Source organism: Homarus americanus, unplaced genomic scaffold, assembly GCF_018991925.1.
Source record: "Homarus americanus isolate GMGI-L3 unplaced genomic scaffold, GMGI_Hamer_2.0 scaffold13280, whole genome shotgun sequence".
Taxonomy (NCBI): Eukaryota; Metazoa; Arthropoda; class Malacostraca; order Decapoda; family Nephropidae; genus Homarus; species Homarus americanus.
Genome location: NW_024744416.1, coordinates 5069 through 19816, shown reverse-complemented (window position 1 = coordinate 19816; position 14748 = coordinate 5069). Strand labels below are relative to the sequence as shown.

At 40.0% G+C, this 14748-nt stretch overlaps 1 long non-coding RNA gene across 1 annotated transcript; it reads left to right on the top strand.

Annotated features, from left to right (window-relative positions):
* Positions 1–7530: 7530 nt before the first annotated feature.
* LOC121877910 lies at positions 7531–11981 on the top strand. Its single transcript, XR_006091064.1, has 3 exons — positions 7531–7588; positions 8815–10983; positions 11040–11981. It is a non-coding gene; the product is annotated as an uncharacterized LOC121877910 (long non-coding RNA).
* The last annotated feature ends 2767 nt before the right edge of the window (positions 11982–14748 follow it).

The following is a 14748-nucleotide window of genomic DNA, read 5'->3' as shown; positions in this document are numbered from 1 at the left end:
GTAGTCTTCTTTCTTTATTGAGGTTATTCTGTAAATTAAAACTTTTATTACGTAGTACATATGATTGGTGACAATGCATTGTGCAGTTTTTCTGTGATAATTTCTGGTTATAATTGATAATTGTGGAACACATGTGTCTGTTTGATTAGTTAAAATTAACACCTTTTGGAACGTTGATGTACTTACTGTAAGCATTGGGTACCAGTACAGTAAATCTTTACCTTCCTGTGGTCAGCTTTCATAGTCTTCAGTTTCACTCTAAAGTACAGTATTATTTGTGTTTACCTCCATAAAGATCTGATGAACATTGCTTCATGAAGTATCAGGTATATACTTTTGTATGAGTGCGGGTTGCTACTACTTACTACTGAACCACTGAGGCCACCAATTGTAAGAGCGTGCAACACAAGCTGCCACCCTGCGAGGGCTTGGCACTCTTACAACTTACGTTGATACTCTGACTTGGTAGCGTGACGTGAGAGGAAGGCCCATGGGTTCATGTAAATATAGTATCGAGTATTAGGGAATGAACAACGATGAATACTATAGGTGAATCTAAGACCCACATACAAATACACTGTTTATTGAGACACAAAAATGGTTATAGAGAAGATGTTGTATGCACCCAGTGTAGAAGTAATATAACGTAAATACGTCTGTCGTCTAGACAAGAGAGTTTGTTTGTGTTGTCATGTTTCCCATTTCCCTGACGCTGCTTCCATGTTTCTCCAGATCCCATTGTGCTGCTTGCAACCATTCAACAACGGCCTCGGATGTAGTAGATGACCAACAGGGATCATATACGAAACGATGGCACCGACGCGGCCTGATTAATGTGCCCCACGGCTTCGTTGGGCCAGACCCCAGACTCGCCATGTGTCTGGCTACCCCACAATAACAACAGTCGTGAGCCCTAGTGTTCTACCCTGGGTTGCTCCTTGGAAGTGTATGTCCACAGAGAGGGTTGACATGTATGTTAGGGATAATTAGATGGAAATAATTATCCCATGTTGGGTAGTGGACCCCTGTATATGCTAGTTTAAGTATTAACGAGTATGTTGAGAAGGAACTGAATCTGCAATAAGCCCAGGAGTTGAGCCTGGTAGTTATATGATTAATACAATATCTTTTCCCCTTTGATTTCATATTAATAAACTTGTTTTTAGAGTACTTTAGGTGTATTCCTTTCTCCCACAGTATTTTACCTTTATTTCCATCCAAGTGACTTGATACCAGAATTACCATACACATGTGCCTAGACCCTCGACCATGCTACCAAAAGAATGTCCATGCTACCAAAAGAATGTCCATGCTACCAAAAGAAGGACCATGCTACCAAAAGAATGTCCATGCTACCAAAAGAATAGGTGACGGAACTGAGTAAGAGTAAGACTAAGAGACGTAAGTAAGATGAGGGTGGTGTAGATACAAAGTGGGAACACGCGCCCTCACAGCACCGAGTGTGAGCTCTTTCAAGACAAGACTTGACCAACACTGGAGCAGGTTCAGGTACATTCAGGAGCCAGTGCATGCCCAGTACTTGCCAACAGTGCGTAAGAGAGACGTGACCGATCGCCCAAGTGGCTAACGAGCCGATAATTTGGTGAAGAGGATAAAAGAAAAGGAAAAGTAATCAGAGACGTGACTGATCGCCCGAGCGGCTAACGAGCCGACCAGTGGTGAAAAGGATAAAGGTAAAAAATAAGACAGAAACAACAAAAGGACAGTATATAAGACAAAGGATAAAGAGGAGAGAAAATGGAGATGGAAACTGATCACAACAAACAACTTGATTCTGCTGAAGATATTGGACTAAAAGTGAGCACTGCACCAAAACATGGAATACCAACATCGAGACCAACAAGAGGGACAATAGCTAAAAGCTGTGAAGGATGGATATACTGTAATGACCACGGTCGTACACGTCAGTTAACGTAGAATCAAACAATTCATATTACGCTCAATAGCCCACAAAACATGTAGCTATGTCTTCTTTATTGAGTCTCCCATCTGAGGCGACCGTTTTCTCATCGCTCCCAAGCGTGGGTGCCATCCATTTTCTCTGACTTCCTGAAACCAATCTCTCTAAAAAGTGAAATTGAATATGAGAGAGGACACCATTGTTTTGAGTCAACTTAGAGATGTCTGATTACAGTTAAAGCATACAAGATCCTTTGTGATTGATGTTGAAAGCTTAAACTGTCTTTATTGTCAGTTACACTTGTTAAGTAAGTGAGTGTCGAGTCTGCCAATACGAATGGCATCCCATGATATTGTCCCTGGGGATAGCCATGAATTTCCAATTGCTACTGAAGTTAGATTATTTTGTTGCCCAAACATCAGAGAATCTGTAGTTTACTTAGAGTCAGTTATCTATTTAAGAAAGTCATTAATCTCCTGAACTATTCTGTCAACCTGTATAATCTCCAACATTTATCATATCCCCTTGAATAGTTCCTTGTTTGTGGTTTTGCTGACTTTGTACAACTAATGTTAACAACATTTGTAATTCCACTTTTCCTAACAAGCTCAATCTCTGATTAGATTAAATAAATAGACTTAAGAAATTCACCTGACCCATGGCATTGATTTTCATAGTTAAATGTACAGCGACCGAGTTGAACGTAATTTCTGTCATTGCGTGATTAGCCTTTCTGGCACGTGTTCCGCACAGGCCTGAGTTGCCAGTTAGCTGTATATAAGCTCGTGCATGGAGGAGTGTCACATCTCTGATGCTTCTCCATCATTATCTCAGGAATGTGTACGATTCTCCGCCCGCCATATTAAGTCAGTTTAACTCAGTGAATTTTGTGAATATCAGTGTTCATGTTGTTACAGTGAAATTGTCATTTACCCAGTGAAAGAATTAATGTAACGTAAATATCGTCTGGCGTTGCTAGACGAAAGATTGTTTGTGATTGAGTTATTATTTACATCTCTGATGCTTCTCCATCATTATCTCAGGCACTGTCTGTGTTGCCACCACTACCGAGGCTCGGTAGCCACCTATGGGCAAGATGGTCATGGAAGGATGTCTTTAATAAGGCAAAACTAGAATCGGAGGACAGGAACAGCCAGTGAAGATCGTGCTATAATACTACAGCGAGTCTACCACGGGCGTTACTAGCGAGTGAGCCTTAGCTCGGCTGTGTGAAGGCAACTACCTGTGCCCAGTGGACTCAGTATTGTCTGGTTCATTGATCTTCGTTATATGTACCGAGCAGTATTGGCATTACCAGTAATACCGTGTTATCAGGACTGTTGGGAGTGCATCCTCCATATGGCCTACCAGCTGAGTTCTATCTAGTATTATTGTTGTATATGATTGGGGATAATTAGCCGAAATTCAGTTATCCCAGGTTGAGTAGTGAACCCATAAAAAATTGATAGTATCAGTAAATATATACGTGAGTTGAGTACCTCGACTAAAGGAAAAGTGCCATGTTATTCATTCCGAAATAGCATGTTGTTATAAATAATACTTTAATTCGGGATATTGTCAAGTGTGTCATATAACCATCTATATTGATAATGAAATAATAAATTGCTTGTTTAATGTTGTAAACCAGAATTGAAGATTTATTTTGTTACTTGTAAAAGTAAGACGTGAGGAAGGGTCCAGTCCTATCTGAACGTGTAAAATAACCATCTTAGTTGTCCAAGAAATAATATTACAGTTGTTTAATGATGTAATAAGTAATTGAAGATATATTTTATGAATGGTAAAGTAAGACTTAAGTGGACCAGTCTTGTCTGAGTGAACTTAATTAACATCTTGTTTCACTCCTTATGTTAATAAATATTAAATTAGTAAACTACAAGTATCACCCCTCTATTTCTGTCATGGTTTTGGGGTGGATCGGTGGTAGTAGGAGTGGATTATATAATATAAAGATAATAATATGTCGTATTTCTTATTTCTTACCGTAGAGTCCGATACCTTCACACTGATTACTTACAGGAGATTATGGCGTATCTACGTAGAAGTTCACTCCACCACTCGACATTCCATGATTTATACTTGATAAATGATGATTTAATGAATTGATTTAATTTTCAACATCCATCTAAGTTACTGGTTATACTTTGTCATAACCAATCAGTCATTACCTTTAGTAATAATAAGATAGGATCACAGATACGGGCAGATAATTGCACTTACATTTATTTGTCAAGCTTCCATACAATGATTTACAATTTGCATGGATATATGATTTTCTCACGTTCACGCTGTAATAAAATTAATCTTCTAAAAGAGGATTTTAACTTGGGGACACATGTGATTACTCTACTATGGGTATAACTTAACAGAGCCTTAATTCTTCAAGTGATACATTTACTGCCAGCCTGGATTGCCTTTGTTGCAACCAGGCTTCCGCACAAGAACTTCTTTCCATGGGCCACAGCAACAAAAAGTACTCTTGGGTTACCACACATGGTGTCGTGCAGGAGAACTCTCTAAGCGTGACTTGAATTAACCATTTAGGTGCAATAGACCAGCCTGGATTGCTTTTGTCGCAACCAGGCTTCCACACGTGATATTTCCACGGGGATAAGAACCTAGGTTAACACGCTTAGTCTCGTGTCGACCTTCCACGGCCATAACAACAAAAGGTACTCTTGGTGTACCACACATAGTCTCGCATCACTGACAGTCTCGGTAGATGGTTGTCGCGGCAAGGAGAACTGGTAAGCGTGACTTGAATTAACCATTTAGGTGCAATAGACCAGCCTGGATTGCTTTTGTCGCAACCAGGCTTCCACACGTGATATTTCCACGGGGATAACGAACCTAGGTTAACACACTTAGTCTCGTGTCGATCACGGTCACAGTAGACGGGTGTCGTGCAGGAGAACTCTGTAAGCGTGAATTAATTAACCATTTACTGTAGGTTTGATAGGCCAGCCTGGATTGCTCTTGTCGCAACCAGGCATCCACACGTGATATTTCCACGGGGATAACAACATAGGTTAACACACTTAGTCTCGTGTCGACGACGGTTCACAGGACGGAGTGGCGGTGGAGGACTCTGTGTGGTGTGGTGTCCCGCCCCCTTTCAGGAGGGAGAGGATGGAGACGACGTCTTAACTAACCCATGGCTCAGGGGATACTCCTTAAAAATTAGGTTTTTGGGTGTGAAGCGATGAACAGTACAACACTGTTTCACTGCCCATCCCCCTAAAGGCTGGCTGACATACACTAATTGAAAAATACATGTCCCAGTTATGCCTCGCCGGGCGTCTTATCTCTGGTAAAACAACTTTGGAGTTGGTTGCGTGGGTAAGCCTAATGCAACCCATGACAATTTCTTCTACCCATTGGTTCTCATAAAATAACTATTATAACTCACATGCCAAGAAGCTTGCTAGCACGCTACCTAACAGTTCAATGAGATATGTTATATTCTAATAAAGGTCTGGGTGGTGGCAGGCTACCGTTGTAAGTAATAAGTGTTATAATAATAATGACATGGTTTCCCAGACTAATCCATGGTTTAGAATATAACTAGAACAAAATAGTATAAAGAGGAAAACAGGACTCTTACACATTGGTGACTTAGAAAATATAAGCAAGAATATAAGTATATAAATGTACTGTATTGAAGAATAAAAAGCCAAAACTCACACGCTCGTGACTCTTCCTCATCGCATCTCCAAGTATGTGAACATTTGTTTCCCGCCACCATGTTAAGTCAGTTTAACTCAGTTGAATTTTGTGAATATCAGTGTTCATGTTTTAACATATTGAAATGATCATGTGCCAAGTATAATTAAAGTAAAGTAATTATCGTCTGTATCGTTGCCAGACGTATAGTTATGTGTAGTTGAGGTTAGACCTTTTAACACGCTTGTGACTCTTCCTCATCGCATCTCCAGGCACAGAGTGGGTGTTAGCTGAATACCCAGCATACCAGCTGGCTGTCTTGCAGGATGTTGTTAATTCAGCACGATTGAATTGAGCGAGCCTCGCACCTGGGGAACAAAGCCCGCGAGATGACTCCCTCTCAGTGTGTCGGACTGCGACCGACCTAACAGCGCTCTTCGTTGTTGGTGTGACAGCCAAGGTGTACTCCTCACAGTTATATGAGTCTTACCCATTATTGTTGTACATGATTGGGGATAGCTAGTAGAAATAGAGTTATCCTGTAACGACCACGGTCGTACACGTCAGTTAACGCCAAAATCAAATGATTCATATTACGCTCAATAGCCCACAAAACATGTACCTCTGCTTTATTTTGAGTCCTCCATCTGAGGAGTCCGTTTTCTCGTCACTTCAAGACGCCTCAGTCCTCCGTTATCCCATTTTCTCTGACTTACTGAAACAAACCTCTCTATATAATGTATTTGAATGTGAGAGAGAACACCCTTGTTTTGAGTCAACTTAGATATGTCTGTTTACAGTTGGAACATTCAAGATCCATTGTGAGTGGTGTTGAACGCTTCAACTGTCCTTATTGTTAGTAAGACGTGTCAAGTAGGCGAGTGTTGAGTTTGCCAGTTAGAGTGGCGTATTTTAGGTCGTCCGTGGGGATATCCATGGGTTTCTGATCGCTACTGAAGTTATATTGTTTTGTTGCCCCGACATCAGAGAATCTGATGTTCATAGTTTAGTTAGTGTCAGTTGTCTATTTAAGAAAGTCATTCATCTTCTGAACAGTTCCTGTCAAACTCAAAATTCTCCCAGATTTAACGGCCGTTTGACCGGGGATGTGGTTTGCGGTCAGGCCAATAGAGTTGCGAACGCATATATAACTTCAATTCACCTCTTTACTGACAAACTCAACCTCTGATTAAATCATAAATATAGATGTAGAAAATTAGCCTGATCTGTGACACTGACGGTCACAGCTAGGTGTCCAACGACTACTGTGAATAGAGGGTCTATTGTTAGTGAAATTTATCTTTCTAGTAGGAATATGCCCTCAGGCCCGTATATATGCAGGCGCGCGAGGGGAAATCACTCCTTCTGTGATTTCTTCTCCACGTCTCCAGGTATGTTCACTTGTGTTCCACGCCGCCATATTAACTCAGTTTAACTTAGTCATTTTTTGTGAATATCAGTGTTCATGTTTTAACATAGTACCTTCAGTGCCAAGTGGGTCAAGTAAAGTAGAGCTCTAGCTATCGTCTGAACCGGTGCCAGACGTATGTTTTGTATAGTGAAGTTAAATATTCACTCCTTCTGTGATTTCTTCTCCACGTCTCCAGACGCTGTTGTGGGGGTTAGCAACACTCCTGAGGTTTGGGAGCCGCCTATGGGCACGATGTCTCTCGAAAGACGTCTTTAAGGTGGCGAGATTAGAATCCCAGGGCGAGATTCCTTGGCAGACGCCACGGCCCACCGCCACAGTCAACTTTTCCCGGGCCAGGCGCTCCGAGCTAGCGAGCAAGCCTGTAAACAACTCTGGCCCACTGACTCCGTCGTATGATCATGGTCTACCCACTGTTCTTGGTTATATGTATGGAGCCGTATTAATATCCATGCTTAGGGATGACTAGCAGAAATATAGTCATCCCAGGTTAAGTATTGAACCACTGAATGAGAGTTCAAGTTACCAGGTTGTTCCTTGCAAACTAACAGGAGGTATTGTATGTTACTATAATTGTGGAGTTAGTCCAATGTGTTATGTATTCATCTGTAGTAATCATGAACGAATAACCTGAGAGTATCATGCTCTAATCAAGAAGTGAAGAGGTAATGTGTTACTTGTTAAAGTAAGACCTGAGGGTCCAGTGATGGCTTGTGAATAATAGTTACGGAATCTCATGTATCAAGGTAATGATATCCCAATTGTCTAATAAAGTAATGAGTATTTGGAGGTGTTGAATGAGGTAATAAGCTCTTGAAGTGTTTGATGATTTAATAAGTTAATTGCGGTTCTGTTTAGCCTGAGTGAATTTAAGATGCATCTTCTCCACTCACTGTGTTAATAAATATTGAATTAGTAATCTGAGTATCACCACTCTGCTCCTTCTAAACATTGGTTCCCAGAAAATAATACTTACTCACGTGCCTAGACATCTACCACACTACCCAACAACTTTCCATGAGTTAGGTTATATAATGAAAAGTCTGGGTGGTGGCAGCTACCCTTTGTAAGTATAAAAAGTGTTGTACAAAGAATAACATGGTTCCCCAGACTAACCCATGTATAAGAATAGACATAAAACAAAGTAAACTTCAGAAAGGTAAGAACATTGAAACTGAGAATACAATCTATATGAAAGGAAATGAAAAGAAAGAACATTGACTTGGAAAACATAAGCAGAGAAGCATACGAGTTACTTATATAAGAATATAAGGTATATAGAGATAAAGAACATATAAGAATAACTGATGGTAAATTATTGAAAAGAGTAAACGCGGCCCGTTACAAATGGTGACCAGCTAGTGGGATTATTTTCATTTGAGAACCAATTTGTACGAATGAGGTGTGATACTTGGTGAATTTGTCTTCTCAGAATACAGTATACAGAAATGTATAAGTTTTGTCATCAGTAATGAGTACAAATAATTGTGTAATTTAAAGTACAAACTTTGGTGTCAAGTACAATACTGTAGTGGTAACTGCAAAGTTTTTAAGAGTTAGGTAAGAACTAACAATTGATTTAGTTTCACCACTTCTTTTGTGAAAGAAAGTTATAATTTTTCTGTGTTACAGAGTTAGGTAATGCACCAAATTTTTTTTTTGAAATAAGCTACCTAACTCATCTTTGTGAGTTTTATTGTGTGAAATTTCAGGAAAGTGGTAATTGCACATTTGTGTAATTTTTTTTGTGACCATTGTGTTAATCTTTGGATATTTACAGACATTGAGTGGGAAGTATACAGTACACCTGCCATGTTCAGAGTGTGATGAACTGAGTTCATCTCTTGAGTGTCACCAGAAGTGTCATGTGTACAAAGGTTATGTAATCCAATGTTTTATTTTTAGCTGTGACATTTATTGGAAGTATTGTGATTTCAATTGAAAGTGTTCAGATTCTCACTTGAAGTATTTTTCTAACTTTTGAAATTTTCATATAACCCAAGTGAGTGTTATATAAATTTTGTTTATATGTGTATGTTATGTTATGTTATTATTTTTTCTTTTGCTAGTGAACTGAATTGTGAAATAACTAGAAAGTTTTAATTCTCAGTTGGAGTCAATTTGTTACCATTGAATTTATTGAGATAACACAAGTTTGGTGTTAAATTTTTCAGTGTTGTAATTTTCAACCTGTTTTTTTTTACAGAGAATTTTATTACATACTGTCTTACCATTTCTTACAGTGTAGACTGATATGCATTGTTGGTAAAGAGGTTATATGTATTTGAGAACTAATTCCGGTGTATTTTCAGCCATAGTATTGATTGGGTTGAGGACTCGGTGGTGAAATGGACATCTAAGACATACAATCTCTGAACATGGATTGCTGGAAACACCCTCTGTACATGTAAGGACCACCAATTGTGAGTAAAGCACAGAGTAAATTGTGTAGTGTAAACACAGTGTCAAGACATTTGAAAAAGACAGTGAATTCTTGTGAGTACAGAAAATCCGCTTAGTGTTTATCATTCGTGAAATCTACAGAGTTATATTTTCTTGAGACATTCTCGTCAAGTACCATCAAGTATTTTATTTTGAGCATTGCTATGAGTACTGTGTGAATTGAAACCTTGTAGTGTTGTCTTTAGAGATACTTAATCTGCTGAGTGAGTCACCCATACTATTACTGGCTTTAAATTTTTTTTGGGTGAGTATCCATTTAAAAGGTATCCGAGGCATTTATGTGTTAACGTTTACCTCCTTTGCTCTGGAAGGGTGTTAATTGAATTTATCTTTGGTGGGGTTGTTTTGTGGAAGATTTGTTGTGACATCAGCGCACGATGATCACAGTAGTTGTGAATAAGTTACAACTTATGTGTGAGTTCCGAGAACTTGCCAAAGCCATGGAGGCCAGCATTCATCGGCGGGGAACGCCGAAGGCTCGGAGGGGTAGTGAGAAAATCAAGTTTAGAGATTTTCCATCGGGATCAGAACCTGATGAAAGGAAAACTGCCGGTGAGGCTGAGGAAGCTAGTTGTTATCATCGGTACTAGACTTCGGGTGAGAAAGGAGGAAATCAGTGATTTGAATAGATCTTTTGTTAAGTATGCTTAGACTTATCCAACTTAGATAAATTAGTAGAGAGAGTGTCAAGCAATGAATAGTATTCTACCTTAGACTTGAAAGACGCATATGATTAAAGTAATACTTAACGACAAAAGTCGAGACCTAACCACATTTAGTGATGGAATATAACTTATGAAGGTTTACACGCTTATCTTTTGGGTTTTTTCAACCAGTCCCGTTATTCTTTTTATTATTTTTACCAGAGAAGTAAACCAAGTAGTAACCCCTTTTGCAGCGAAGAACCGAGTTGAATGTAACTACCCCGATAATGTCATAGTGTGGACTAATGATTTTTCAACCTTGTCAGACAGGTTAGCTAGAGTATTGAGAAAGTCCTTCCAGTGTTTCCCCTTTCATACAATTGCCAGTGGGAAGGTGTAGTTGTGCAGTTTTGATTGGTACAGGCGGTGCAGTGCAGTTGGTTTCTTTAAGTTTTGTTAGTACTTTAGGCGTAGGGCCCCTTAGGCCTTGTAAGTACCCAATATGAAGATGTTACCGGAGATGAGCTGAATGTGAAAAGCACTGTAGTAGTAAAAGTAAATGCTACCACCTGATGATTCTGCCGTCAAGGGCATCTACATCTTGTTGAGATGTGTTAATGATGAACATCAACTGTTGGCTTCGCCAGTCAAGTGGCCAGAGTGACCCTGTTGGGGGAGGGATTGTCAGTATGTACCATGGACAAGAGGAATGAGTAGATGTGTCTTACTGCAGTGAGAACATCGTTTGGTGTGAGTGATCAAGTTGCTTGGAGGTCCTATCTGCAGTAGGCCTGGGTTAATGTAGGAGGTAGTTGGGCTGGACTTTAGTCACGGCTAGGCGTGTACATGGACCTAGTGCAGTTTAAGACGCATGCATGGTGAAGTAATTGCTAGGCAGGTACAAGAGTACATGGGCCTAGTGCAGTTTAAGAAGCTTGCATTGCAAAGTAACAGAAGGGCACTGAGGTTTTGGGGGTTTCATGGGGACCGGGTCGCTGGCATTAAAGTCTATTTGAGTCCATACTCTGGCCATTCCGATCTTGCCTCATCCCGCGAGTGGAGAATGGTTCTTTTGTGATAAGGTCAACCCAAATACTTCAGTGGCTGGATGGGGTCAGTCTAACTATTCCTAGCTTGAGATCTCAATTGTTGAATTTTGAAGCTTGGGTCCAGTGTCATCCTAGTGGATGTTGTAGTTGAAAGTGTCCTACAAAGCTACCTGTCATCCTAGTGGATGTTGTAGTTGAAAGTGTCCTACAAAGCTACCTGTCATCCTAGTGGATGTTGTAGTTGAAAGTGTCCTACAAAGCTACCTGTCATCCTAGTGGATGTTGTAGTTGAAAGTGTCCTACAAAGCTACCTGTCATCCTAGTGGATGTTGTAGTTAAAAGTGTTATACATGTCTGATCAATTGCCAAGATGGAAACTACCTGCCGTCCTGGTGGATGGTGCAGTTAAAAGTGTACAAAACTGTAATTCAGGCCGGCCTGTTATTTTTATTATTATGTTCTGTAATATTGATGTATGATTATGTTCTTCTGTGTGCCATAACAAGTGGTGCTGTGTTCATTTTATCTGCCCTGGCTGGGAGTTTGTGTGATTAGTCAACTGAGTTGCAAAATTTTATGTATGTGAAAATTATGTAACCATGTGTGTTGCCTGTATTGATGACCATTACCCCAGTATTGCAAGATATTGTGTTTTGAAAATTATGTATTTACTGTGAATGTTTTGTCGACTATACCGCATAATATTGAATCTTGGGGAGGGGAAAGCTTTGTAAAGACCACGGTCGTACACGTCAGTTAACGCCAAAATCAAATGATTCATATTACGCTCAATAGCCCACAAAACATGTACCTCTGCTTTATTTTGAGTCCTCCATCTGAGGAGTCCGTTTTCTCGTCACTTCAAGACGCCTCAGTCCTCCGTTATCCCATTTTCTCTGACTTACTGAAACAAACCTCTCTATATAATGTATTTGAATGTGAGAGAGAACACCTTTGTTTTGAGTCAACTTAGATATGTCTGTTTACAGTTGGAACATTCAAGATCCATTGTGAGTGGTGTTGAACGCTTCAACTGTCCTTATTGTTAGTAAGACGTGTCAAGTAGGCGAGTGTTGAGTTTGCCAGTTAGAGTGGCGTATTTTAGGTCGTCCGTGGGGATATCCATGGGTTTCTGATCGCTACTGAAGTTATATTGTTTTGTTGCCCCGACATCAGAGAATCTGATGTTCATAGTTTAGTTAGTGTCAGTTGTCTATTTAAGAAAGTCATTCATCTTCTGAACAGTTCCTGTCAAACTCAAAATTCTCCCAGATTTAACGGCCGTTTGACCGGGGATGTGGTTTGCGGTCAGGCCAATAGAGTTGCGAACGCATATATAACTTCAATTCACCTCTTTACTGACAAACTCAACCTCTGATTAAATCATAAATATAGATGTAGAAAATTAGCCTGATCTGTGACGCTGACGGTCACAGCTAGGTGTCCAACGACTACTGTGAATAGAGGGTCTATTGTTAGTGAAATTTATCTTTCTAGTAGGAATATGCCCTCAGGCCCGTATATATGCAGGCGCGCGAGGGGAAATCACTCCTTCTGTGATTTCTTCTCCACGTCTCCAGGTATGTTCACTTGTGTTCCACGCCGCCATATTAACTCAGTTTAACTTAGTCATTTTTTGTGAATATCAGTGTTCATGTTTTAACATAGTACCTTCAGTGCCAAGTGGGTCAAGTAAAGTAGAGCTCTAGCTATCGTCTGAACCGGTGCCAGACGTATGTTTTGTATAGTGAAGTTAAATATTCACTCCTTCTGTGATTTCTTCTCCACGTCTCCAGACGCTGTTGTGGGGGTTAGCAACACTCCTGAGGTTTGGGAGCCGCCTATGGGCACGATGTCTCTCGAAAGACGTCTTTAAGGTGGCGAGATTAGAATCCCAGGGCGAGATTCCTTGGCAGACGCCACGGCCCACCGCCACAGTCAACTTTTCCCGGGCCAGGCGCTCCGAGCTAGCGAGCAAGCCTGTAAACAACTCTGGCCCACTGACTCCGTCGTATGATCATGGTCTACCCACTGTTCTTGGTTATATGTATGGAGCCGTATTAATATCCATGCTTAGGGATGACTAGCAGAAATATAGTCATCCCAGGTTAAGTATTGAACCACTGAATGAGAGTTCAAGGTACCAGGTTGTTCCTTGCAAACTAACAGGAGGTATTGTATGTTACTATAATTGTGGAGTTAGTCCAATGTGTTATGTATTCATCTGTAGTAATCATGAACGAATAACCTGAGAGTATCATGCTCTAATCAAGAAGTGAAGAGGTAATGTGTTACTTGTTAAAGTAAGACCTGAGGGTCCAGTGATGGCTTGTGAATAATAGTTACGGAATCTCATGTATCAAGGTAATGATATCCCAATTGTCTAATAAAGTAATGAGTATTTGGAGGTGTTGAATGAGGTAATAAGCTCTTGAAGTGTTTGATGATTTAATAAGTTAATTGCGGTTCTGTTTAGCCTGAGTGAATCTAAGATGCATCTTCACTCACTGTGTTAATAAATATTGAATTAGTAATCTGAGTATCACCACTCTGCTCCTTCTAAACATTGGTTCCCAGAAAATAATACTTACTCACGTGCCTATACATCTACCACACTACCCAAAACCCTTCCATGAGTTCTGTTATATAATGAAAAGTCTGGGTGGTGGCAGCTACCCTTTGTAAGTATAAAAAGTGTTGTACAAAGAATAACATGGTTCCCCAGACTAACCCATGTATAAGAATAGACATAAAACAAAGTAAACTTCAGAAAGGTAAGAACATTGAAACTGAGAATACAATCTATATGAAAGGAAATGAAAAGAAAGAACATTGACTTGGAAAACATAAGCAGAGAAGCATACGAGTTACTTATATAAGAATATAAGGTATATAGAGATAAAGAACATATAAGAATAACTGATGGTAAATTATTGAAAAGAGTAAACGCGGCCCGTTACAATCCCATGTTGAGTATTGAACCCAGGGGTCAGTACTAGGCCCACTCTTGTTCATAATCTACATAAACAGTCTAGATACTGGGATCAGCAGTGACATAAGCAAGTTTGCGTATGACACCAAAATACGGCGGCAAATTAGTTCAGGGCAGGATGCAAATGCATTACAGGAGGATCTAAATAAACTGCAGGGGTGGTCTGAAAAATGGCAAATGAAATTCAACCAGCAAGTGTTATCATTGGAAGAACAAATACTTATATACAGCCTTAACAATATCCTGGAGAAGTTCACTCTTAAAAGAATTTAGGGGTACTTGTAAGCCCGGACCTATGGGCCTAATGTTCAAACAGAGTATTGGGGTTTTATATCTAGAAGTGTAAGTAACAAGAGTGCAGAGGTCTTATTGCAACTATATCTTGCGCTAGTCAGGCCGCACCTCGATTATGCGGTTCAGTTCTGGTGCCTCTATTATAGAATGGATATAAATTCACTAGAGTCGGTGCAGCGAAGAATGACAAAAATGATTCCGGGACTTAGAAACCTTCCATATCAGGATAGGTTAAAGAAACTTAACTTGCATTCCCCAGAAAGACGAAGAGC